General features: G+C 42.0%; 1 long non-coding RNA gene across 1 annotated transcript in view; it reads left to right on the forward strand.

Annotated features, from left to right (window-relative positions):
• LOC122462295 overlaps positions 1-24,122 on the forward strand; it is a 46,582-nt gene extending 22,460 nt beyond the window's left edge. Inside the window, exon 4 of the long non-coding RNA XR_006284767.1 lies at positions 23,867-24,122. This is a non-coding gene — a long non-coding RNA (uncharacterized LOC122462295). The remainder of the gene's footprint in view (positions 1-23,866) is intronic.
• The last annotated feature ends 394 nt before the right edge of the window (positions 24,123-24,516 follow it).

A 24,516-nucleotide genomic window follows, 5' to 3' on the forward strand; every position in this document is an offset into this window, starting at 1 on the left:
TCAGTGGACTTCCCTGGGAGTTCAGGACATTAGGTACCTCACAGAACTGGGCCTACAGAGAGAATCAGTGCATCTAACCTGTGTTGTAAGAACATAGTCAGCCATTTCCCCCCCTTACAACAGCTGCACATTGGGCAATAATGATAGCTTAAATGACAAGGGGACTTCAAAACACATTTCTTTCCTAGATCAGTCTTTTATTTTTATATGGCTGTCTGCCAAGGCTTTGAAACCCAACAACTATTATTTGACAGTTACTGGAAGTCTTGTGTTTAAACATCTGATAACGTATGTTGTGCTGTGTATTAGAGAACTGACAGTACTATAGAAGCCTCTTAAGTAATATTTTTTTAAAGTATCTCTGCCGGGAACTTGTTGGTTATTGACATAAATTTCGTAGTCAGAGATACTCACTTTAATGTGGCCTAAGAATACCATTTTCTGGGTATGCAGGTCTGGCTTTCAAGCTTGAATAAGTCCAACCAGCTCTAATAACTTATTCATAGTAGTTTGTAAGTGCATCTTTAAATACAGTAGGGAATTTTGACATTGACACCAGTTTATTTCAATAGCTTCCCTGAGGGCTATTAGATTTTAAAAGAACAATGTTCAATGTGCTGATATAGCAAATTAGTCAGCATTTTTGATAGCTATACAACTCACATAATTCAGTAATTAGACTTTTAATAGTCCTGCTTAAGCATAATAGGAAACCTATGACTACTACCTTATGAGAATCACCTTTATTATCCTGTATTATCTTCATTAGAAAGGCTTATCTTGTGTTTCATAGCATTTCCAACTCTCCCCCGCTCCCCCCCAAAAGGCTGCCCATTCTTTTCAATGTCTCTCTAAGAATTTACTAACAATGTATGTCAGTACTATGGTGGGTGTTTGGTGTTTTATTAAGGCGGTATCAGCATATAGTACATACATGCCTGTAAATTCTTAAATGGTTGGGAAATAGCTTGTTTTGTCACACAATGATGGAATGTATTTGTGGGACACTAAAAAAGCTAGGGATGGAAATACATTTAGAAATTTGAGTCAGTTTTCTGTCTGGTGTCACTCAAGTGACTTCAGTGGAGACTTAGCAGGGATGAGTTGAACCCTTCCCTTTATGTGGGCTATGTACAGCATAAAGTGAAAATAAATGGAACAAGTCCGTATCTGAAGCTAGCTTCATTGAATTAGTAGAAAGCAAAGGCAATTATTCTAAAGAATAAAAGAGCAATTTGTGTTTATGTCCCTAGTGTCGTTATAACCACCCCCCAACTGAAAGTACATCTAATCATCAGTCATCACTGATGGCTGTGAGGAACCTCTGCCCCTTGTGTGGATACATTATAACAGGGTCTTTTATTACATGATCGTAGCCTAATGTTGTATGTGAAGAACTGCTTGACAAAAGCTACCTTAATGATATCAGTGGTTATGGCATGTGACAACATCTGTGACTTTTTGTGGGTATTGCTTGATTAGCACTCACAAGTGCTCTCACCCATTATGCAGACTGGTGCTCCTAGAGCCTGGTGATGACAAGGGAAAAAGTACTAATGTCCCAATTTTTAATTTGTTATATCAACATTTGCCAGGACCCATCTGATTATTTTTGTTTACACTATTTGTACGAATGTGCAAAATAACACATACAGAAACATTCTTATTTCAGCCTCTGGTGATTTTATCTCTCAATAGAACGTTCAAAGAACATGTCAGTTAATGTTTCTCAGTAATCTAGAAAGGATTCTTAATTTTTTCAGTGATTTGCAGGTGAATTGAAGCAGAAAGGAATAAAGAATCTACTCAGAAATATATAACCAATCCTTCTTCTGCTTTCTGTGGTTGAAAGTGACATAAGTGGTGAGCTCTAATCATGATCCAAACACTCCTTTAGTCAAAGGGTTTGTACCCACTTAAGCCATTAGTTAATTGGGACCCCAAACTGATGGCAGGGCGACACATTTTTGTTGCAGGAATCATCCATAACCGTTAGAAGATGGGATGCATACACTTCCTTACACATACTTCTGAATTTGTCCCATGTCTAAAATGAGCAAACTACATGTGAATTTAAGTTTAAAGTAAGGCTAAATGAATTTGTACGAGTGTAATTTGCATGCTGAGGAGGGAGTGACCTACTTAACTTACTTACTTAGCTTTGACTAGTTTTTATAAATGTAATTATAGAATTTCTAGCATTGCTCCGTAACACCAAGAAAGTTCAGCGTTCTCTCTCAAATGAACCACCACTGCAATTTGTATAATGAAGTTCAGCTAGAGTCAAATTCTGGCAGGCCCCTACATGGGAGCATAAGGTAGAGGGCCCAAGAAGACCCAAAAATGGCTGCTCTGATATATTCACCCCAACAGAGATTCTAGCTGGCTCTGCCAAAATTCCTCCTGGCGCTCCAGCCACTTTGCTGGCCCACTACACTCCTTTCTACTGTGCTTCCAGCACACAAGGCAGAACCTTGCCCATATTTTGTTTGTGGTCATCTAAAGAAAGGGTCTGTTGCAAGGGGGCAGAGTTACAACTGTTGTGGGAAATTTAACTCTGAATATAAATCCTGTGTGATTAAAATCTCAGCCTTAAAGCTGGATTAACGTTTACTTATCACGAGTATTTCTGTGAATGCTGAAGACTGAGGGCAGGTCTACACTTAAAACGCTGCATCGGTGCAGATGCATCAGTACAGCGTTAAAGCCGCTGTAGCGCTTTAACGAAGGCACTGTATACCGATGAGAGAGAGCTCTCTGGTTGGCATAGCTAATCCGCCTTTGTGAGATGTGTCTACACCAGCGTTTAAATTGGTACAACTACATCACTCAGGGGTATGGATTATTCATGCCCGGAGCTATGTAGTTATACTGAAGTAATTCTGTAGTGTAGATCAGGGCTGGGTTGTAAAACATTGATAATGCTTCACATTGAATGTCTGTGAAACTAACTAAATGTAAATCAAACTTCCTCTCCCTCTTCTTCCCACCACCTGAGACACACTTCTTTCCTAGGGAGAGATTAGGAGAGGCAGCTCTCAGCCCCTGGGAGAGGTCAAGGGGAGTACATTGATCAACGGCAATCCCCTGGACTGGTTGATCAGTAGAGTTAATGAGGTGTGAAGAGAGTGCCACACAAACCTTCTTGAGCAGAAGCATATCGGTCTAAGGCCAAGATTTTCTTCTTGGCTTACCCCTCCCTCTTCATGGTTTCTTTCTGTCATTTAAGGAGGGGAGGAAGGAAAGAAAGAAAGATAATCTTTTTTTTGTTTGTTTACACTGTGGGGGAGGGGGAGGAGAAAGATAGTATGTCCCCTACTCTGATTCCAGGTGACAGTGGATTTCAAGTAGTCAAGACTTTTTTTTTTTCTTTGACTAAAAGAATTCATCTCTGTTGTCTTCCATTATGCTGTTGCTTGTCACATCCACAGTTATGGAATTCGCAGTCATGGGCTGATGGAAGTATTGAAAAATCTCCACAAAACTGAATTTTGGGCCAAAAGCTGTGAATTAGGTAGCATTAGCCAGAAAGATGGATGGAGGAGGGCAGGGGGAAGACTGTAGATGTTCTGACTTCACCTTTCCTGATCCTAACATGAATAATCAGGATCTGTTCAAGTCCTCCATACATTTGTTGTTTTTTTTTTTCTCCTCCTAGTCTTATAATGTTTGAGCTCACTAAGGGTATGTCTACACTGCAGTGGCACAGCTGAGCTGCTGTAGTACTCCAGTGTAGACACTCCCTACAGCTATGGGAGGGGTTCTTCTGTCGCTGTAGTTAATCCACCTCCTATAGGAATTCTTCCTTTGACCTAGCACTGCCTACAGTAGGAGTTAGGTGGGCATAGATACATCTCTCGGGGGTGTAGATTTTTCATACTCCTGAGAGGTATAGCTTTACTGATGTAAGTTTTCAGTATAGACCAGCACTAAGAGTCTGATCCAAAGTCATTGGATCCAAGTCCAATCTGATTGGAGTCATTGGAACTCTTTCTATTAATTTCAAGGTGCTTTGGATCCAGCCCAGAGTGAAAACAATGTCATGCTATTACTACATTCTAAGTAAGTAATGGCTTAAAATATTGAAGTCCTAATCTTTTTCACACACATAATATCTGGGCAAAAGCATGTGATCCTGGTAGGATTCCGCTAAATAAGGCTACCCCATCCATAGAAATCAACAACTGCAGTTCTGTGCACGAAAGGTTTTGTAAACATGCAAAAAAGGCAACTTGCCCAATCTTAGCTGTTTGGATGGTTTTGAATCCTTGATTATAATTCTCAAAAATAAAGGTTCAAAAAGGGTATTTAAGTGTTTGGCTAATTAAGACCTAAATGCATCTCAACACCATAAATAGCCTGCAAAATAAAACTGTTAAATGGACATGCGTGGACTATGCAAAAAGACTTTTATGTACTAAAGCTACAAGTCTGAGAGATACATCAGACCCCATTAGTTTAATGGCACATGAGGTTTATAAAATCTCAGAATGTCTAAACAATTATCAGTTGCTTCCATTTATTTAGACTGCTTGCTGTACTTCTTCAAATAAACTGTGGTTAGTGCTCATTCCGTTACCCTGTTCACTGTTTTAAAATGTTCATATAATTTGCTATTTATTTTTGTTTAATCTCAGACTCTGAGAGCCACATTCTGATCTCAGTTGTGTAAGTTTGGGTAAATCCAGAGTAACTCTACTGAAGTCAGTGGAGTAACTGAGGTCAGAATCTTGCCCAGAGAGATTCCTTTGCATGTAAATACAATATAAACAAAGCTATATACAAGTAGTTAGAAAAAAGTTCTGTTTTAACTTTGACACACATTTGACCTTAACTTTTTAAAGAAAATGAAAAACATTTTAAAATAGATGGACCATTTTGTCAAGTAACTCTGATTACAAAAATGAGACATTTGTACATCTTTAATAAATGTAAAGACAGAGCCCTTCCTTCAGCAAGAAGCTTAGGCATCATGTAACTTTAAGCATGTGGCTAGTTTCACTGGGCTTGATTTTTTTTTTCCATTGTACCTGAGCTCCGCTTAAAGTTAAGCATATGCTTAAAGTTCTGAACTGAAAGGGTGCCTGTATGTGAGGAACTTCATCAACTTCAAATGGGAGCTCTTTGCATACAGGACGTGTTGGGTATAGCTCAGTATTAGTCAGTACAGTACACAAACAACTAATACACACACGATCTTATGTGTGGTTTGATTGGAATGCATTTCAGTTGACTGCATCACTCACAAGTGACTCTGTGAAAACTCTGTTGGGGGTTCTGTATTTATGGAGTCCCCTGACTCCTTACATTTTACTTACAGGTTTCTCTTTAACTCTCAGTATTGTAATCTCAACCCGGGTTGAGTTCGGATTTTTTCCTCATCTTGCTTATCCTCAGTAATAAAGGTTCTGTAGGCCAAATTCTGTGCACATTTACACCTGTGCAACTATATATCCTGTGAGGAAATTAAAATGTAGTCTTAATGGGCTATGGAATTGTAAAGTTCTTTAAAAGTATACCACTCTGAACAGTACTGGACACACACGCAAACTGGATTAGTATCTGAGACACTGGACCAAATTCAGTCTTGGTGTAAGCAGACACAGCTTCAAATAAAGAAGGTTGAATCTGGCCTTCATTTGAGGAGGAGACTTTCAGGAGCAAACTTGTAGTAGTGTAATATAAATGTTTATACAGCATTTCATCATATTTTGAGGACTTTGAAAACACCACAGATGTATAAATTCGCTAAGCAAATGTTTCAGTAATCTAGTCTAAGTGAATTCATCAGTTAGATGGAGTATTGAAGGTTCAAAGAGTAAGTGGAAAGTAATTATCAACCCGTCAAGGTTGTTGTTATGAGTAATGAAGTTACTTGACCTTTTAGGTGAGAGAGATGGTGAATAATTGCAGCTTGAATAGGAACTTTGAAACAAAAGGTTTTGGTAATCAGGGAACAAATCAGTGAATAATAGTGCAAGTTATTCTTTTAATAATTGCAATGTTCTAAGTGCCAAAAAGTGAATATTTTAAGTAGTGTAGAAAATTGCCTTTCAGGTAGTTATCATGGAAAAATAAGCCTGACTTGGCTCATTCTCTGTAAATAAGAAAGCATGTCCAGAGGTTATGATGACTATTTAAGGAACTGAGAGAATATAGCACACCAAATCAACTGTGGGCCCCGCCTATTCTTGAATTTATACACAAGTTTAGAAGTTGTATCCTAACTGTCTGAGCTCAAACGTAGTTTTTTGCAAGTAAATTCTCCCTTCAGTAGAGATCAGGGCTGCTGTTAATGTAGCATGATGTACTAAGTGCTTAGAGGCTTTGTCCACACTAGGAAAATAGATCTTGAGCCGCCACATGGATTCTAGCCCCTCTATTCACCTCCATTGTCCGAGACTGTGTTGATTAGCACTCCCCTGCTGGACCCAGAGACCCCATGAGGATTGAGGGAATTTCTAGCATAGAGGGGTAAAATGGGGTATCTTAATTTGACTGGGTAAGCATTAATGTACCAACACAATACAATCAGGTTGGTTGGTTGCCTCCCTGGAATCTCACAGATCCCATCTCAGAAGGGCTCCTGCAAGCTCTGGGGAAAGGGAAAAGGATGGTTGGAAGGCTGGGTGGAAGTGCAGGGTGCACTATGGCCCAAAGTTCTTTAATTTAAAAATGTCTGTTCAATATGTAAAGTGGCACATGGTTAAATAGCACTGTGAGCTCTTCATGGTAGGTACTTGCTTATGTGAAGTGCCCAGAACACTTTTGGGTGCCATATTAGTAATAAATATTAACAGCTTCCCAAAATGAATTGTTGCCATCTGTGTTTCTATGTATTCTCAACTCTTACGGCTAAATTGCTGACACCAAAGATTTGCAAAAAGGTCAGTTCATTAATAATGTTCTTGTTTGGGTCTCTTGTTGTTTGGAAGAACTTCGTCCACACCCATTGCCCTTTGATAGGTGAGCACTTTTTAAAGTAGAACTTGGTATTGGTCACTGTTGAGCTAGTGGTAATGAAGAGGCTGTTCTTAAACTATTCTCTTATTCAGAAGGAAAGTTGGGTTGATAGTGTGCATGTGGATTGGGGGCTTCTGGTGGTTCTGAACTGGAATTAGTCCACTCATCCTAAGCAGACTAGCATGCTATGTTTCAATTTACAGTAAAACAAACCGTAACTGCTTTGATTCCATCTCATTGCACATTTCCAAAACCCTTTAAATCAGAGTGCCTAAAATGTAAGGTTCTATGCAATCATTGCTTAAAAGTTACACACTCCAGTTGCAGTTTAAATATAATGCTGAAACATGTTACATTAATTGCATTATTAAAAAGATTCCAAAGGGTATCATCCATTCCATAAAGCCTATATGAAGACTTCCTTTCAAATGCCCATGGAAATGCTGGAGTTCATTTTACACCAGTGTCATCAGGCAAATTCATCTAAAGAAATTCCTAGTCTTAACAGTGCCTCCCCTGTTCATTTATCATGTGTCGTTCCCCTCCTCCCCCAAAGAAAAGGTATTACAGGCTATTAAGAGTCCATGGGAATAGTCTTCATTTGAATTTGCATCAGAGATGATTGAATGTTGTTTAGACAGAACTTTAAGTGCAATAAATAGGACATTTGGAGATTGCTGGGAAGATTGATAGAAAAGGATAATGGCTTGGCTGAGACTTTGAAAAAAAGGCAATCAATTAACTGGACTAATCTAAATAATCTGAGGTACTCTCTCTCTGTAGAAACTCTCTTATTTATAAAATAAGATAGGGCTTGGAGGAAACAGCTGCTTTTTAAAAAATGGCCTGTGTGAGCCTGTGTATTTTTGCTTTAAATCTGTAGCATGAAGCCACGAGGATGGGGAGGAAAAAATTCTAGGCAAAGGCTCTGCAGTGAAGCGTATTGAGAAATAGACTTCAGTGACAATGCTGTACTTATAAATCATTTATCCGAGAATGATGTGATCATGTATTCATAAAGCTTTAATTCCAGAAAGGCATGTAATTCATGAAAACAGGCATGTTGCTAGCAGAGAATGCAGAGGTCTGAAGAACATGTGGAAGCCTTTATAACACTTGATGAACAAGCAGAGTATTGTGACTTGGATATCAGTAAAGAAGAACACATCTAGTAATTGGGATTTCATATACAGAACTTTCAGAAACATTACACTTGCAGTATTGCTAATCCCAAGTGTTGCAAAAATATCATTCAGGCCCCTGAAATCAGGAGATTTTACAAAAACAATAAAGTCTGGATTCTTTTTATTTTTCTTCTGATGTTTGAGCCTTTTAGGATTCATGTTTTCAGGCTTCTCTGCAGCTGTGGGGTTAGAAACTTTAAAAAGACAACTGAGATTCTCATGTAAACCTGGGACTGCAGGAGCTGGGGATTTCAGAAAAATACCAGATATGAGACTTAGTTATTTATTATTTGTATTGTCATAATACCTAGAAGTCCCAGTCATGGACCCACAGAACAAGACAGTGCCTGGCCCAAAGAGCTTGATCTTTTAATCTTGTGCGTAAATCACAAGAGTTGGTAACACTGCATTCAGAGTCTTAGGGCTTGTCCGCACAGTGCTTTATTCCACACCAGAGGGGTGTAAATTGTAGTCCACTCTGGTGTGTCTTGCACTGTCTGGCCCATATGGACCCTGCTGGTGTGCACTAAAACTTTCTTAGTGCACGTTAACATAGTACTGTTTCAAACTGGATTACATGAACATGAAACTTTTAGTGCACATCAGCAGGTTCAGCATGGGCCAGTTAGTGTGAGACATGATACTACAGACTAAAATTTACATCCCTCTGGTGTGAACTACAGCACCATGTAGGCAAGTCCATAGCTAACTCTAGAGCAGGCACTGCAAATGGCAAACCATTTGGAACTAGGAGAACTAGGATTCACCCAGCAAGAAATAATGGAAGCACCGTGTATCACAAACCTCACCACCTTCTGCCCTAAGTATACAGCACATGTCTTTGACCTTGCCCGAGCCTGAATGTCTACACTGCAATTAAACAGCCTCTTAGCCCAAGTCAGCTGGCATGGATCAGCCGAAGGTGTCTAACTGCAGTGTAGACATACCCTTAGTCATCACGTCTAGCATCCTGAGATTGAACCAAGTAAACCTAGATCATTCCTGACAGGTGTTTGTCTAATCTGTTTTTAAAAGCCTGTGATGATGCGGATTCCAAAACCTCTTTCGGAAGTCTATTCCTCAGCTTAACTACCCTTATAGTTAGAAAAGTTTTTCCTAATATCCAATTTAAATCTCCCTTGCTGTATATTAAGCCCATTACTTCTTGTCCTATGTTTAATGGACGTGAAGAATAGTTGATCCCCATCTTGTTTATAACAGCCATTAACATATCTGAAGATTTATTATCTGTCTTCTTTTCTCAAGACTAAACATAACCAGTTTTTTACCCTCATAGATCAGGTTTTTTAAACCTTTTATCATTTTTTGTTGCCCTCCTCTGCACTCTCTCCAATTTATCCACATCTTTCCTAAAGTGTGATGCCCAGATTTGGACGCAGGCCTCCAGCTGAGGCCTCACCAATGCCAAGTAAAGGATCTACCGAGAATTTTGAGAAAAACATATGCTCTTGAGATAACTGGTTGGAAACTATTTAGACTGCAATGAATGCTGAAGCTGTTCATCCTCTCCTAGATCTAAACATTTTAGTGCAGGGGTATGAAGATGGCATAGCCCTCATCCATTTCAATTATTTTCCAACCCCTAAGAGCATCAAAAGAATTCTGAAGCAGTGGGGTGGGTGAGTGTGGCTTTCTTGAGGCAACATACTGAGAACTCTGGTTATCGGTTAAAAACTTTTCTTACTTTGAGAATTACTGTTGCAGACTTCCTTCTTCCTTTCTTCAGACATCAGCTAGTAGAAACCACCCCACAGAGGGCTAAGCAGCACTAAATGAAGACTCCAGATTGGTCTCCTGAACTGGGTATCCAATCTGCCTCCTAACTTGAGAGACTAGTACAGTAATAGTTGTGTTTCACTGGCTTCACATTGCCCTGTGTATCAAAATTAAATTTGTGTACCTGCTTCCAGTGCTTATATCAGGCACTCACCCCTATCTCTCTTACATTGTCTCTTTTTGTGTACCCTTCTCCATTCTTCCACGAATGCCAGCCTCAAAACCCCTCTAGTCTCCTCCCATGCATGCTGTCAAAGGAAGATCACTTGGCTCACTCAACCTCCTTGCTGATACAATGAACACTGTACTTTAGGGAAAGGTGGTACAAGAGAATTCAGACACTGGACCAAATGGAACAGAGAGGACCCGTACCTGCTGATCGTGGGGGAGTGGCACAATTTAAAGGTTCAGCTGCCCCCACAACACCTTGAGTCATGCCTCCGCCAGGCAGGCCCTGACCTTACTCTCAGTATCCCCTCCCAGAAAGCAGCTGTCCCTCCCTGAAGCTTCTAGCTGTTGCTCCTGCCTCTCCCCGTCGGGCACAGCTCGCTGGCTCTGACAGCTGCTATGCAGCGAGGGGACCTGGCCACACCATGTGAATGAGCGGGGACCAGCAAACCCAGGCATAAATCTGGGGGGGGACATGACCCCGTGTTACCCCCACCCTCTTTGTGTTGCCTCTGAAATGCAAAATCTATACACCTTTTAGTGCCATGTTGAATTCCATGAAGAAGGGTACTAAAGTGGAGAGTAAGCATGAAGCAGGCTCTTGAAATTTTTTTGACTGACTATTGGATGAACAAACACAGAAAGTAGCCATAACATAAGAACGGCCATACTGGGTGAGACCAATGGTCCATCTACCCCAGTATCCTGTCATCTGACAATGGCCAGTACCAGATGCTTCAGGGGGAATTGCGGTGAGATAGAATGGCCTCCCTGTGGACTTGAGAGCTAGGCACCACTACACTCCTGCAGTAGGCAGAGACAAACTCACCCCACCTCCCTTGCTGAAGTAATAGAGTGGGGCAGGAAGTATAAAGGGAGGGCCCTGCAGCTCAGTTGAGTGGGAGCCAGGGAAGGAGGCAGATGTCTCCAGCCTGCTGCAGAACTCTGGAGCTGAAACTGCGCTGTGCAGCGCACGGTCCCCAGAGGAGACCGACCCCTGGAGGGGAGTTGCTAGGACTGCCATCCGCAGTGTACCCCAAGGAGACACAGGACCCTTAGACTATGGAACCCCCTGCCCAGACTGTGGTAGGAAGTAGCCCAGGGAAACCAAACTTTAGTCCGGTTTTGTTGCCAGAGCACGGGTCAGTGTGTTTCAGTAGGATCCCTGCTGATCCAGTGGTGGAACCATTTGCCACTGTTAAGGCCCTGTGCTAAGACTTGGTGGAGTAGGGTGGACCTCGGACCCCCAGTCCCTGCTGCCAACCCCACCCTTGGGATGGTGGCCTATTCACCCCTAAGCCAGAAGGCCCGGACATTGTTTGTGGCTTGCTCCAGCCAGGAAACTGTGAGCCCCAGACTGTCTGTGGCTGGCTGCCTTAGTCAGGAGACTTAGGCAAAAATCTGCTCCCTGCTCTGCCCTCCTCAAAGGGCCAGAGTTTAAGAACATAAGAATATAACAGCATAATGGGTCAGACCAAAGGTCCATCTAGCCCAGTCTTCCAATAGTGGCCATTGCCAGGTGCCCCAGAGGGAATGAAGAGAACAGGTAATCATCAAGTGATCCATCCCCAGTCTCCCATTCCCAGCTTCTGGCAAACAGAGGCTAGGGACACCATCCCTGCCCATCCTGGCTAACAGCCATTGATGGACCTATCCTCCATGAATTTATCTAGTTCTTTTTTGAACCCTGTTATAGTCTTGGCCTCCACAACATCCTCTGGCAAATAGTTCCACAGGTTGACTGTGTGTTGTGTGAAAAAATACTTCCTTTTCTTTGTCTTAAACCTGCTGCCTGTTAATTTCATTCGGTGACCCCTAGTTCTGTGTTATGAGAAGGAGTAAATAACACTTCCTTATTTATTTTCTCCACACCAATCATGATTTTATAGACCTCTATCATATCCCCCCTTAGTCATCTCTTTTCCAAGCTGAAAAGTCCCAGTCTTATTTATCTCTCCTCAGATGGCAGCCATTCCAGACCCTAATATTTTTTGTTGCCCTTTTCTGAACCTTTTCCAATTCCAATATATCTTTTTTGAGATGCAGCAACCACATCTGCACACAGTATTCAAGATGTGGGCGTACCATGGATTTATATAGAGGCAATACGATGTTTTCTGTCTGATTATCTATCCCTTTATTAATGATTCCCAACATTCCGTTCGCTTTTTTTGACTGCCACTGCACATTGAGTGGATGTTTTCAGAGAACTATCCACAATGACTCCAAGATCTCTTTCTTGAGGGGTAACCGCTAATGTAGACCCCATCATTTTATATGTATAATTGGGATTATGTTTTCCAATGTGCATTGCTTCCGCCGACGTGCACGGGCTGAAATTGTGGAAAAGCAGCATCACTTGCCCCATAACCTCAGCCGTGCAGAACACAATGCCATCCACAGCCTCAGAAAGAACTCTGACATCATAATCAAAAAGGCTGACAAAGGAGGTGCTGTCGTCTTCATGAATAGGTCGGAATATGAACAAGAGGCTGCTAGACAGCTCGCCAACACCACTTTCTACAAGCCATTACCCTCTGATCCCACTGAGGGTTACCAAAAGAAACTACACCATTTGCTCAAGAAACTCCCTGAAAAAGCACAAGAACAAATCCGCACAGACACACCCCTGGAACCCAGACCTGGGGCATTCTATCTGCTACCCAAGATCCATAAACCTGGAAATCCTGGACGCCCCATCACCTCAGGCATTGGCACCCTGACAGCAGGATTGTCTGGCTATGTAGACTCCCTCCTCAGGCCCTACGCTACCAGCACTCCCAGCTATCTTCGAGACACCACTGACTTCCTGAGGAAACTACAATCCATCAGTGATCTTCCTGAAAACACCATCCTGGCCACTATGGATGTAGAAGCCCTCTACACCAACATTCCACACAAAGATGGACTGCAAGCCATCAGGAACACTATCCCCGATAATGTCACGGCAAACCTGGTGGCTGAACTTTGTGACTTTGTCCTCACCCGTAACTATTTCACATTTGGGGACAATGTATACCTTCAAATCAGCGGCACTGCTATGGGTACCCTCATGGCCCCACAGTATGCCAATATTTTTATGGCTGACTTAGAACAACGCTTCCTCAGCTCTCATCCCCTAATGCCCCTACTCTACTTGCGCTATATTGATGACATCTTCATCATCTGGACCCATGGAAAAGAAGCCCTTGAGGAATTCCACCATAATTTCAACAATTTCCATCCCACCATCAACCTCATCCTGGACCAGTCCACACAAGAGATCCACTTCCTGGACACTACGGTGCTAATAAAAGATGGTCACATAAACACCACCCTATACCAGAAACCTACCAACCGCTATTCCTACCTACATGCCTCCAGCTTTCACCCAGACCACACCACATGATCCATCGTCTACAGCCAAGCTCTATGATACAACCGCATTTGCTCCAACCCCTCAGACAGAGACAAACACCTACAAGATCTCTATCAAGCATTCTTACAACTACAATACCCGCCTGCTGAAGTGAAGAAACAAATTGACAGAGCCACAAGAGTACCCAGAAGTCATCTACTACAGGACAGGCCCAACAAAGATAATAACAGAACGCCACTAGCCATCACCTTCAGCCCCCAGCTGAAACCTCTCCAACGCATCATCAAGGATCTACAACCTATCCTGAAGGATGACCCATCACTCTCACAAATCTTGGGAGACAGGCCAGTCCTTGCCTACAGACTGCCCCCCAACCTGAAGCAAATACTCACCAACACACCACACAACAGAACCACTAACCCAGGAACCTATCCTTGCAACAAAGCCCATTGCCAACTGTGTCCACATATCTATTCAGGGGACACCATCATAGGGCCTAATCACATCAGCCACACTACCAGAGGCTCGTTCACCTGCACATCTGCCAATGTGATATATACCATCATGTGCCAGCAATGCCCCTCTGCCATGTACATTGGTCAAACTGGACAGTCTCTACGTAAAAGAATAAATGGACACAAATCAGATGTCAAGAATTATAACATTCATAAACCAGCTAGAGAACACTTCAATCTCTCTGGTCACTCGATTACAGACCTAAAGGTCGCAATATTACAACAAAAAGACTTCAAAAACAGACTCCAACGAGAGACTGCTGAATTGGAATTAATTTGCAAACTGGATACAATTAACTTAGGCTTGAATAGAGACTGGGAGTGGATGTGTCATTACACAAAGTAAAAGTATTTCCCCATGTTTATTTCCCCCCCCCCCCCGCCACTGCTCCTCAGACGTTCCTGTGAACTGCTGGCAATGGCCCACTTTGATTATCACTACAAAAGTTCCCCCCCCCCCCCCCGGCTCTCCTGCTGGTTATAACTCATCTCATCTTAAGTGATCACTCTCCTTACAATGTGTATGATAACACCCACTTTTTCATGTTCTGTGTGTATATAAATCTTCTCACTGTATTTTCCACTGAATGCATCCGATGAAGTGACCTGTAGCTCACGAAAGCTTATGCTCAAATAAATTGGTTAGTCTCTAAGGTGCCACTAGTACTCCTTTTCTTTTTGCGTGTACAGACTAACATGGCTGCTACTCTGAAACCATTCATCAACATTGAATTCATCTGCCATTTTGTTGTCCAGTCACCTAGTTTTGAGAAATATTTTTGTAGCTCTTCCCAGTCTGTCTGGGACTTAACTATCTTGAGTAGTTTTGTATCATCTGCAAATTTTGCCAACTGATTGTTTAGCCCTTTTTCCAGATCATTTATGAATATGTTGAATGGGACTGGGCCCAGTACAGATCCCTGGGGGACGCCACTATTTACCTCTCTCCATTCTGAAAACTGACCATTTATTCCGACCCTTTTTTCCTATCTTTTAACCAGTTACCAATCCAGTTTCCCTTGTAGACTGTGTATTTGCAGTCTGCCTTATCCTGGAGACTTAGGCTATAGAGCGCTTGTGCGTTGCCCACCGAGAGGGCCAGAGTCCTAGACTCTTGATTGGTGGCAGCCCTACCCGGGAGACTCTGGGATAAAGATTGCTTACTGCTCTGTCCCTCCCGAGGGGGCTAGAGATCCAGACTGTTAATGGTTGTTTGCCTCTGCTAGGAGGCTACAAGTTATAGGCCGCTTACTGCTCAGCCCCACCAGCCGGACCCGAGCCTGAGTGCTGCTGCCAGACGCAGTGAGGCGGAGTGGCCCTCCTCCCTACTTGAGAGTGAGGGATCACTACAGGAATGAACAGAACAGGGCATTTTACCAAGTGATCCATCCTCTGTCATCCCGGCCCAGCTTAGGGACACCCAGAGCATGGAGTTGTATCCCTGACCATCTTGGCTAATAGCCATTGATGGACCCATCCTCCATGAACTTATCTAATGTTTTTTTTAATCCAGTATACTTTTGCCCTTCACAACATTCCTTGGCAATGAGTTCCAAAGGTTGACTGTGCATTGTGTGAAGATATTTTTCTATAGCCTTGTTTTTGGAAATGTCTGGACCATTTTCACTGAAAAAAAAAAATCAGCCTAAGGCAGACAACCAGGATGGAAAATTTCAGCCCAGATGGTTAGTCTGGCAATGTTATTAGCAACTGAATACAGGGTCTTACAATGGGAAGTGTTGGGCATCCTTAAAAACAGGCAGAGTTATGAGTTCCACCTCTAATTATGAACTTATTTATATATTGCTTTGCCAGGGTTCCTTCCCCACTCTGAACTCTAGGGTACAGATGTGGGGACCCGCATGAAAGACCCCCTAAGCTTATTCTTACCAGCTTAGGTTAAAAACTTCCCCAAGGTACAAACTTTGCCTTGTCCTTGAACAGTATGCTGCCACCACCAAGTGTTTTAAACAAAGAACAGGGAAAGAGACCACTTGGAGACCTCTTCCCCCAAAATATCCCCCCAAGCCCTACACACCCCCTTTCCTGGGGAGGCTTGAGAATAATATCCTAACCAATTTGTTACAAAATCATCAAAGACCCAAACCCCTGGATCTTGGAACAATGGAAAAATCAGTCAGGTTCTTAAAAGAAGGTTTTTATTAAAAAAAAGAAAGGTAAAAATCATCTCTGTAAAATCAGGATGGAAAATACTTTACAGGGTATTCAGATTCAAAACACAGAGGATCCCCCTCTGGGCAAAACCTTAAAGTTACAGAAAACAGGAATAAACCTCCCTCTTAACACAGGGAAAATTCACATAAAACAAAAGATAAACTAATCCGCCTTGCTTGACTTACTTATACTGGTTGCAATATTGGAGACTTGGATTAGGATGGGTTGGAGAAGATGGATTTCTGTCTGGCCTCTCTCAGTCCCAAGAGAGAGCAAGCACGTAAACAAAGAGCACAAAACAAAAGCCTTCCTTCCCCCAAGATTTGAAAGTATCTTGTCCCCTTGTTGGTCCTTTGGGTCAGGTGCCAGCCAGGTTAGCTGAGCTTCTTAACCCTTCACAGGTAACAGGATGTTGCCTTTGGCCAGGAGGGATTTTATAGCACTGTATACAGAAAGGTGGTTACCCTTCCCTTTATATTTATGACATGCCTAAACTGTGCTAATCACTTCACAGAACATAGACATAGTTCCTGCCCTGAAAAATTTACATTCTAAGCCAACTTGTATTTTTACTAGTCTCAGTGAAGCTCTTGAGATTTCCCAGCACTTATGCATTATCTCATAATGGACTTCATTAGTAAGCAAGGGACATGAGAAACAATAAATAATGCAGGAGTAAAGTTATGCAAAAGCTATGTAAAGAAACCATTATAAATCTGAAGGCTGGGCCAGCTCACAGAACGGTTTGTGAACCTTTAAAAAAACTAAGCTGTTTCAAGTGACTTTGAGCTGATTTATGGAGTTGGGTGGAAGCCATGTAGAACTTGAACCCATCAGCTGAGGTTGATTTTATGCTTTGCAGCTTGTTTAACTTGAAACTCAACATGGGTTTGCGCCCCCTGGCTAAGACTGTGTATTTAATAAAAATCACATGAACTCTTATTAACCAAAACTGCAGAAGAATTCGTTTAATTTAGATTTACATAGAGCAAATATCATTGGGCCCAGTTCTGCATTGTCTTCTACCTTGAGCAGTCATCTATAGTTGTGCAAAGTGGCTGTAAAATGCTGCCATTCAAATTTGGTTTAAAAAACCCCCTCCTTCTTTGTATAGGTGAAATGACTATACAAGGTGCATGGGTATGGAGAATCAGGTCCACTGTTTATTAATGGAATTTGGGCGCAAAGCTCAGATATATATTGTTTAAAAAGTAAGGCAGTGTAATCGTAATGAAAATAATCCAGGAATAGAAATCTCCTATCACTCAGTTTCTGCCATGGGCATACCGTATAACTTTAGGAAACTCATTTAACTTCCATTTCCCCATCTATAAAAGGGGGGAAATGCAGATTACCCATGATTTGTGAAGTGCTTTTAGCTCTTTGGATGAAAAAAACACTATGGACAAGATCCAAAGCTCATGGGATTCAGTGATAAGACTCTGATCCATGACTTGGGCTCCTAAGTGCCACAATAATACAAATAATAAATACTAATATTGACTTAATGAGCTCTGAATCTGGCCTATTACTACTATGACTGTTAATGGACTCCCTTATCTGTTTTTTTTTGTGAGCAGATTGATACAAAGTTCTTGAGAGTATTTGTTGAGTCTAAACCCAGTGTTTTCTTTCTCTGGACTAAAAGTACTCTGATGACATCGCCTGTGACATGTAAGAAGAACAATGGACCCTGGGCTTGCGATGCAAATTTAGTCACCAGAGCAGAAAAGGTTTCAGACAAAAACGTGTTGTTTGGAATAAAGACATTTTGGTATGTGAAAGATGCTAGAGAAAGAGGAAGATATGTCTTAATATGTTTAGCTCAGAGGTTCTCAAACTGTGAGTTAGGACCTCAAAGTGGGTCGCAACCCTGTTTTAATGGGGTCACCAGTGCTGACATTAGGCTTGCTGGGGTATGGGGCATTCAGGTTCTAAAGCCTAAGCCTCACCACCCAGGGATGAATCCCGAGACCCACTGCCCGAGGCCAAAGCTGAAGCCTGAGCCCCACCATCTGGAGCCCAAGGACGTCAGCCCTGGGGTGGTGGGGCTCAGGTTATAGGCCCCCCGCCTGGGGCTGAAGCCTTTGGGCTTCAGCTTTGGTCCCCTGCCCAGGGCTTTGGGGCTCGGGCTTTGGACCCTCCTTCTGGGGATGTATAGTAATTTTTGTTGTCAGAATGGTGTTGTGGTTAAATGAAGTTTGAGAACCTCTGTCAGCGTTTGATATCTCTCTTTTTACAGAAGACGAGCTGAGCTTCTGAAGTAATCTTCTAAACTGTCTGCATAGAAGATGTACTAAAACAAGGCAATTTTAAATTTTCTAAGCCATTCAACATCTCCTGAGGCTTTACTTAATAGCTGTTTCAAATGGCCCAAGGGTGAAGTCCTTGTCAACATTGCTAGAACAGCAATAATGGCATACTATTGTCACCTTAATGACTTTATATACTGCTACATTTAATGGAAAATGTGCCACTTCAGTGGGACCAAATATAGCAGAAAACAGGGTTTGGAAAATATTGTGACTATGGAAATGCCATCTCCTTGGCAGCTGAAGAAATTCATTTAAGAAAGTTATAAAAATCATCATAAATGTTAGACAGCTTTATGTAAATGCAATAAGCCAAAGTCATATAGAGAAGCAGTGAAACTTGTTTTGCAATGTGATGTGCAACAGAATTATAAAGCTGATGAGGACAAAATGATCTATAAATGTTAAACACATAGTTTAACATATAATAGGTTAGCAGTAGCTAACTACTGGGTGGGCATGTGCAATATTCGGAAGTTGGGGATAATGTAGAAAGTAAAGGGCGGGGGGAACCCAGCTTACCCTTTTCTTCAGTAAGTTCTACACTTTGTAGGCTGACACCTCAGCCACAAGAAACCAAGAGAAGAAAGATGAAATGTGTTAAAAGGCAAACCTGAATCTGACTATACCAAGCTTAATGTTGAAAACATTGATTTATTTATGTCTAAGCTCACTCCTTCCTTGAACAGGTGCAATGCACCTGCATACAGAGGGGCTCAGCATCCTAAGCCCTCAGGATGAGACTTTCAAAAGTTCTCATCATTGACTTCAATGAGAGCAGAGTTAGGCCAGGTTTATGTGATACTGAGGCCTTGCGTGGCCCTCTGCACAGGAGTAAATGCCCGCAAGTGTAATGTGCATATTGTGTTTTCTGGTTCTGTATTTTTTCTGAGAACAAGGTCGACCTCTTGGTCATAACATGCTTCAGGTTTCCCAACAGGGGACATCCAAAAGGATTTGGGTACAAAGCCATACTCAGGTCACTGGAGGTAGACTGTGGACCCAACTGCTATTCCCATGAAGCTAAGAGTTAAATTCCCAAATCTCAAAGTCAGGTATAGTCTGGTGGAACTCTAGAAGTGGAGCTCACCCAGTTCTGAGAAATCAGCTGTGTTCCTTGGAAGAACCTGAATTACTCAGGAGAAGTGAAACTCATTCACCAGTCAGGAGCTTATAAAAAGGATTGGAACCTTCTTAGGGGAAAATGACAGCCTCAGCAGTGAAAGGACATGGAATTCTCCAGGACTCATAAAAGAGCTTGGTCTGTACCCAGTTTATCTATGCCCCAGATCATTGTATAGGCCTTCCAGTTCTGATCTTATATTTGCATTACCTGTGTTCTAGGCACCCAATTGTTGTGGGACTAGCATAGTTCAAGAAACTGTCACTAACTGAGAGGAACCTACAACTCACTGAGAGGTTTTATTTCCCTGTTTAATGTAGATCTGTGTGTGTGGAGAGACTCTTAGTGTAGACCCTGCCCTTGCTACAAGGCATTATTCTGACCTGATTCATAAAATGGGTTATTCTAGCACTTTCAACCTTCCAGCATAAAAAGATGAGCTATTTTGAACAGCCAATCCTTGGCTAAGTACTGTATTTATTAAAGCTGAACAGCAACCAGAAGATGCATTTATATCAAGGAGCTTTTTGTTCACCGAGCTCTTCATAAAAACTGAAGACCTGATTCTGCTCTCATTTATGCTGATGTAAATCAGTTGTCACCAATGAACTATCTGATGTCAAAACTAGTGTAAGTTGGAGCAGAATCAGGCCCCGACAGTACAGACAGAAGGTAGCCTGGCAGTGTTTTTCAGAGAGTGAGAGAGAGCGAGCAGGGCTTGATTCAATGCTAAAATACCAATGGTTCTGTCAGATTTCAAGGCAAATATTTGCAGTGTGGTAGACTGCCTCATGTGCCCCTACTTCAGAATGCATAAAACTGTTCTGGTGAGCCTTGTAGCTGATTGGCTGACTACTCTGCTCAGAAAAGAAAAACAAATCAATGTCAAAGGCACATTTGACTTGATATTTCACTCACGTGCTAAAATCAAGGCTTGCATGCAGTTATGTCTGTTTAATGCCTTCAGCCAGTTTCAAAGCACATTCGATTTAGATCTGCAGATGACTTGCAATCTGTGATGTGCTCTCTTTCTCATATTGCTAGTTATAAGACTCTCACTGGTGCAGTAGCTTTTCTTTGGGACTTTCACTCCTTTCATTACCACAGGGTGGGGGGGGGGGCACAGGGGGGAAGACATGCCTAGGAACATCCAATAGGCAAATAAAATACCATTTTCAAAGATTTATAACAGCAAAATGAGTTAGGGCCCTTGTTTTCAGTGGTGCATCAGTATAACCTAGATAATAAACTGCATGATATAATGTCTGTATGTTGTCTCCTGATCCTGCTGACATTTTACTGCACACATGCTTAACACTAAGCACATGAATGATCCTGCTGAAGTCTGTCTATTCACATGCATAAAGTTAAGAACGGCCATACTGGGTGAGACCAAAGGTCCGTCTACCCCAGTATCCTGTCTTCTGTGCCAGGTGCCCCAGAGGGAATGAACTGAGCATGTAATCATCATGTGATTCATCCCCTGTCGCCCATTCCCAGCTTTTGGCAAACAGAGGCTAGGGACACCATCCCTGCCCATCCTGGCTAATAGCCATTGATGGACCTATCCTCCACGAACTTATCTAGTTCTTCTTTGAACCCTGTTATAGACTTGGCCTTCACAACATCCTCTGGCAAGGAATTCCACAGGTTGACTGTGCATTGTGTGAAAAAATACTGCCTTTTGTTAAACCTGCTGCCTATCAATTTCATTTGGTGACCCCTGGTTCTTGTATTATGACAAGGAGTAAATAACACTTATTTACTTTCTCCACACCAGTCATGATTTTATAGACCTCTATCATATCCCCCTTAGTCATCTCTTTTCCAAGCTGAAAAGTCCCAGTCTTATTAATCTCTCCTCACACGGCAGCCATTCCGTACTCCTAATATTTTTTGTTGCCCTTTTCTGAACCCTTTCCAATTCCAATATGTGGGCATACCATGGATTTATATAGAGGCAATATGATGATTTCTGTCTTACTATCTATCCCTTTCTTAATGATTCCCAACATTCTGTTCGCATTTTTGACTGTCACTACACATTGAGTGGATGTATCATCTGCAAATTTTGCTACCTCACTGTTTACCCCATTTGTGAATATGTTGAATAGGACTGGGTCCAGTACAGAGCCTTGGTCTTAGTACAGACCCCAGACATGTTTGTACCTGTCTGCAGTATTATGGATAGCCTAGGAAAGTGACTCATGGCATTACTATAGAATATTGCGATCCAGGTCCCCCACAAATATCTAAGGTTTAAATTAATTTTATTTATTGTATGACTAAATATGTTAGAGCCCCTTGCACCTTGGATAGGTGTGTCTTATTTTAAATCCAAATAAATAAAATACATAGATACAGCTAATGGGGTTTCTAAATCTTTGAACTCTATATTTTCAAGGAAGTGGTTATGTACAAATTCTCTTCATTTCACAGAGCTCTATTAGTATTTAATAAACAACATGAAGATGTTTCTTCATTAACTGGCTTTTGTCTCCATCAGTTGCCCAGAAATCTAAATTAAAACAGGCTAACCTTTCAGAGTCTGAAATAATTGTGTATGTGTATTGTGACAGGGTCGAGCCAGAGGGCTACAGGAGAGTGATAGAAGGCAGATATATTAGCCCGAGGTTAAGCAGGTCCCTTTTCCTTGGGTAAGGTAACAGGGGCATTTCCAGAACAATCAGGAACTTGCTGGAACCAATTACATTTGGAGCCAATTAAGAAGCTGCTAGAATCAATTAAGGCAGGCTAATCAGGGCACCTTGTTTAAAAAGGACCTCACTTCAGTCAGTGAGGGGCGTGCAAGGAGCATAGAGTGAGAGGGAGTGCTGCTGGAGGACTGAGGAGTACAAACGCTATCTGGCATCAGGAGGAAGGTCCTGTGGTGAGGATATAGAAGGTGTTGGGAGGAGGCCATGCGGAAGTAGCCCAGGGAGTTGTAGCTGTCACACAGGTGTTACACGAAACACTGTAGATAGCTGTGATCCACAGGGCCCTGGACTGGAACACAGAGTAGAGGGCAAGCACAGGTTCTCCCCATTCCCCCAACTCCCTATTGGATACAGGAGGAGTTGACCTGAACTGTGGGTCCCACCAGAGGGGAAGGTCCCTGGCCTGACCCCCGACACACTAGGTGGATCAGCAGGGACTGTGGGGATTGTTCTCCTTCCTTTTCCCCATGCTGGCCAGTGACGAGATTAGCTGAGTGAATGGCAGGTTTGAGCCACTAGCAAAAGTGGCCAAACTGAGGGCTGCTGTGAATATCTGAGGCGAGCAAATCTGCCAATAAGCGCAGGACCCACCAAGGCAGAGGAGGAACTTTGTCACAGTATGTATTTTATTTCTTGACTATTTGATTTTTAAATCACATGGGATTTGAAAAGTGGAAGGAACAAGACAGATTGCTTGAAGTGGATATGGGCTTTTAGACCAAATTAAATTTAGAAGCTGAAAGTATCTGTATACTTCTTATTCACCCTAACTATTAAGATACATGTTTTGTTGTTTTTTATTTGTGTTCTGTTAGTTCCCATTGAGTTAGGTGCTATACAAACAGTTCCTCCCCTGAACAGTTTACAATCTAATATAGAAGACGACAAAAGAAGTCCCAGATAATAGGGGGGAAGGTGGAAGGAAGGGCAAGGGTTACAATAATAGATCACGATTACATAGATTACATATGTGGACAACTGGCAATTCCAGATCAAGTGAAGAATTCAGAATTCTGAAATCTCAAGTGCTAGCACAATGTAGGTTGCTCTAGTATACCGGATAACTCATTGATTCATATATATATATATAGAGAGAGAGAGAGAGAGAGATAAAATTCAGAAAATGCCCAGTAAATAGTAATAGATCTTAAGAGAGCTGTAGGAAGTTAGCAATGGCTCCCTACCTTGTGATGGTGCTGGGAAAGACTCGGTGAGCAGGAGCACTTCCAAGTCAAACAGTAGCTTTCCAGGGACTCTTCTTGGGTCCACACTAAAGTTGAAGGGAAAAGAAGGCAGGCACCCAAATGAACTTAAGCTTCTAGTTTATGAGACTCTCATTTGTTTGAGACTCTCATTATGGGGATGACCCCATAATGTTAATTGTGCCTTTGACATGTGGCTGAAGCACTGTTGCCAATATATTCTTCCCTGTTGTATGCAGTAATTCACTCATTCTGGAGTCAGATAATAGGCAAGAAACTGTTATTTCTACTTTTGTGATTGAGTCATTTAACATGGCTGCTACCAATTCACAATCATATTTTTGATTTCTAGGTGGACTATTCATATCATTTCATGGCACATGAAACACCGGTGCATACCTTTTATACCTTCACATGGCCAAAGACTTCCTCACCAAACTCTTGTATGGATCACTCTTGCAGTGCATGGCCTTCTATAGGGAACACAAAGACCTAGTACCAGCCCCAATGAGCTTACAGTCCACTTAGATTTGACATGAAATGATGCAGGGAGATGTGATATCAGACAAGGAGGAAGAAAGGGTGCATCTTACACAAAATGGTAAGTGTATGGCTTAGGATTTCTTATTTTCAAAAGCTGTACATCATGTTTCCCTCCCCCCACACCTAAATTTACATTGTATTAAATTGATATGGAAGGATGTGCCATAACTGGAGAGAATGTAGGAAGAGGTCTCACCCCAATGTGGATAACCCTCTCAACTCCTTTATATTTTTCTACTTTAAGAATCACTTGGGGGCTTAAATGTGTCTGACTACTGAAAAAAGGTCTATGTTCCATAGTAACTCCTGAATCACATTATGTGTTGTAAAGGTCATCTGTTCCCCCCTCAGACTTTCAGGCAGTGAAGGGACTGTTTGGCCTGGTGAACGGTCGGGTACTGTTAAGGCTTAATTTTCACTTTGGGTTGGTTATTTGCTGGTGTTCAAGGTGAGGAAAGA

This window comes from Chelonia mydas, chromosome 1, assembly GCF_015237465.2.
Source record: "Chelonia mydas isolate rCheMyd1 chromosome 1, rCheMyd1.pri.v2, whole genome shotgun sequence".
NCBI classification, from domain to species: Eukaryota; Metazoa; Chordata; order Testudines; family Cheloniidae; genus Chelonia; species Chelonia mydas.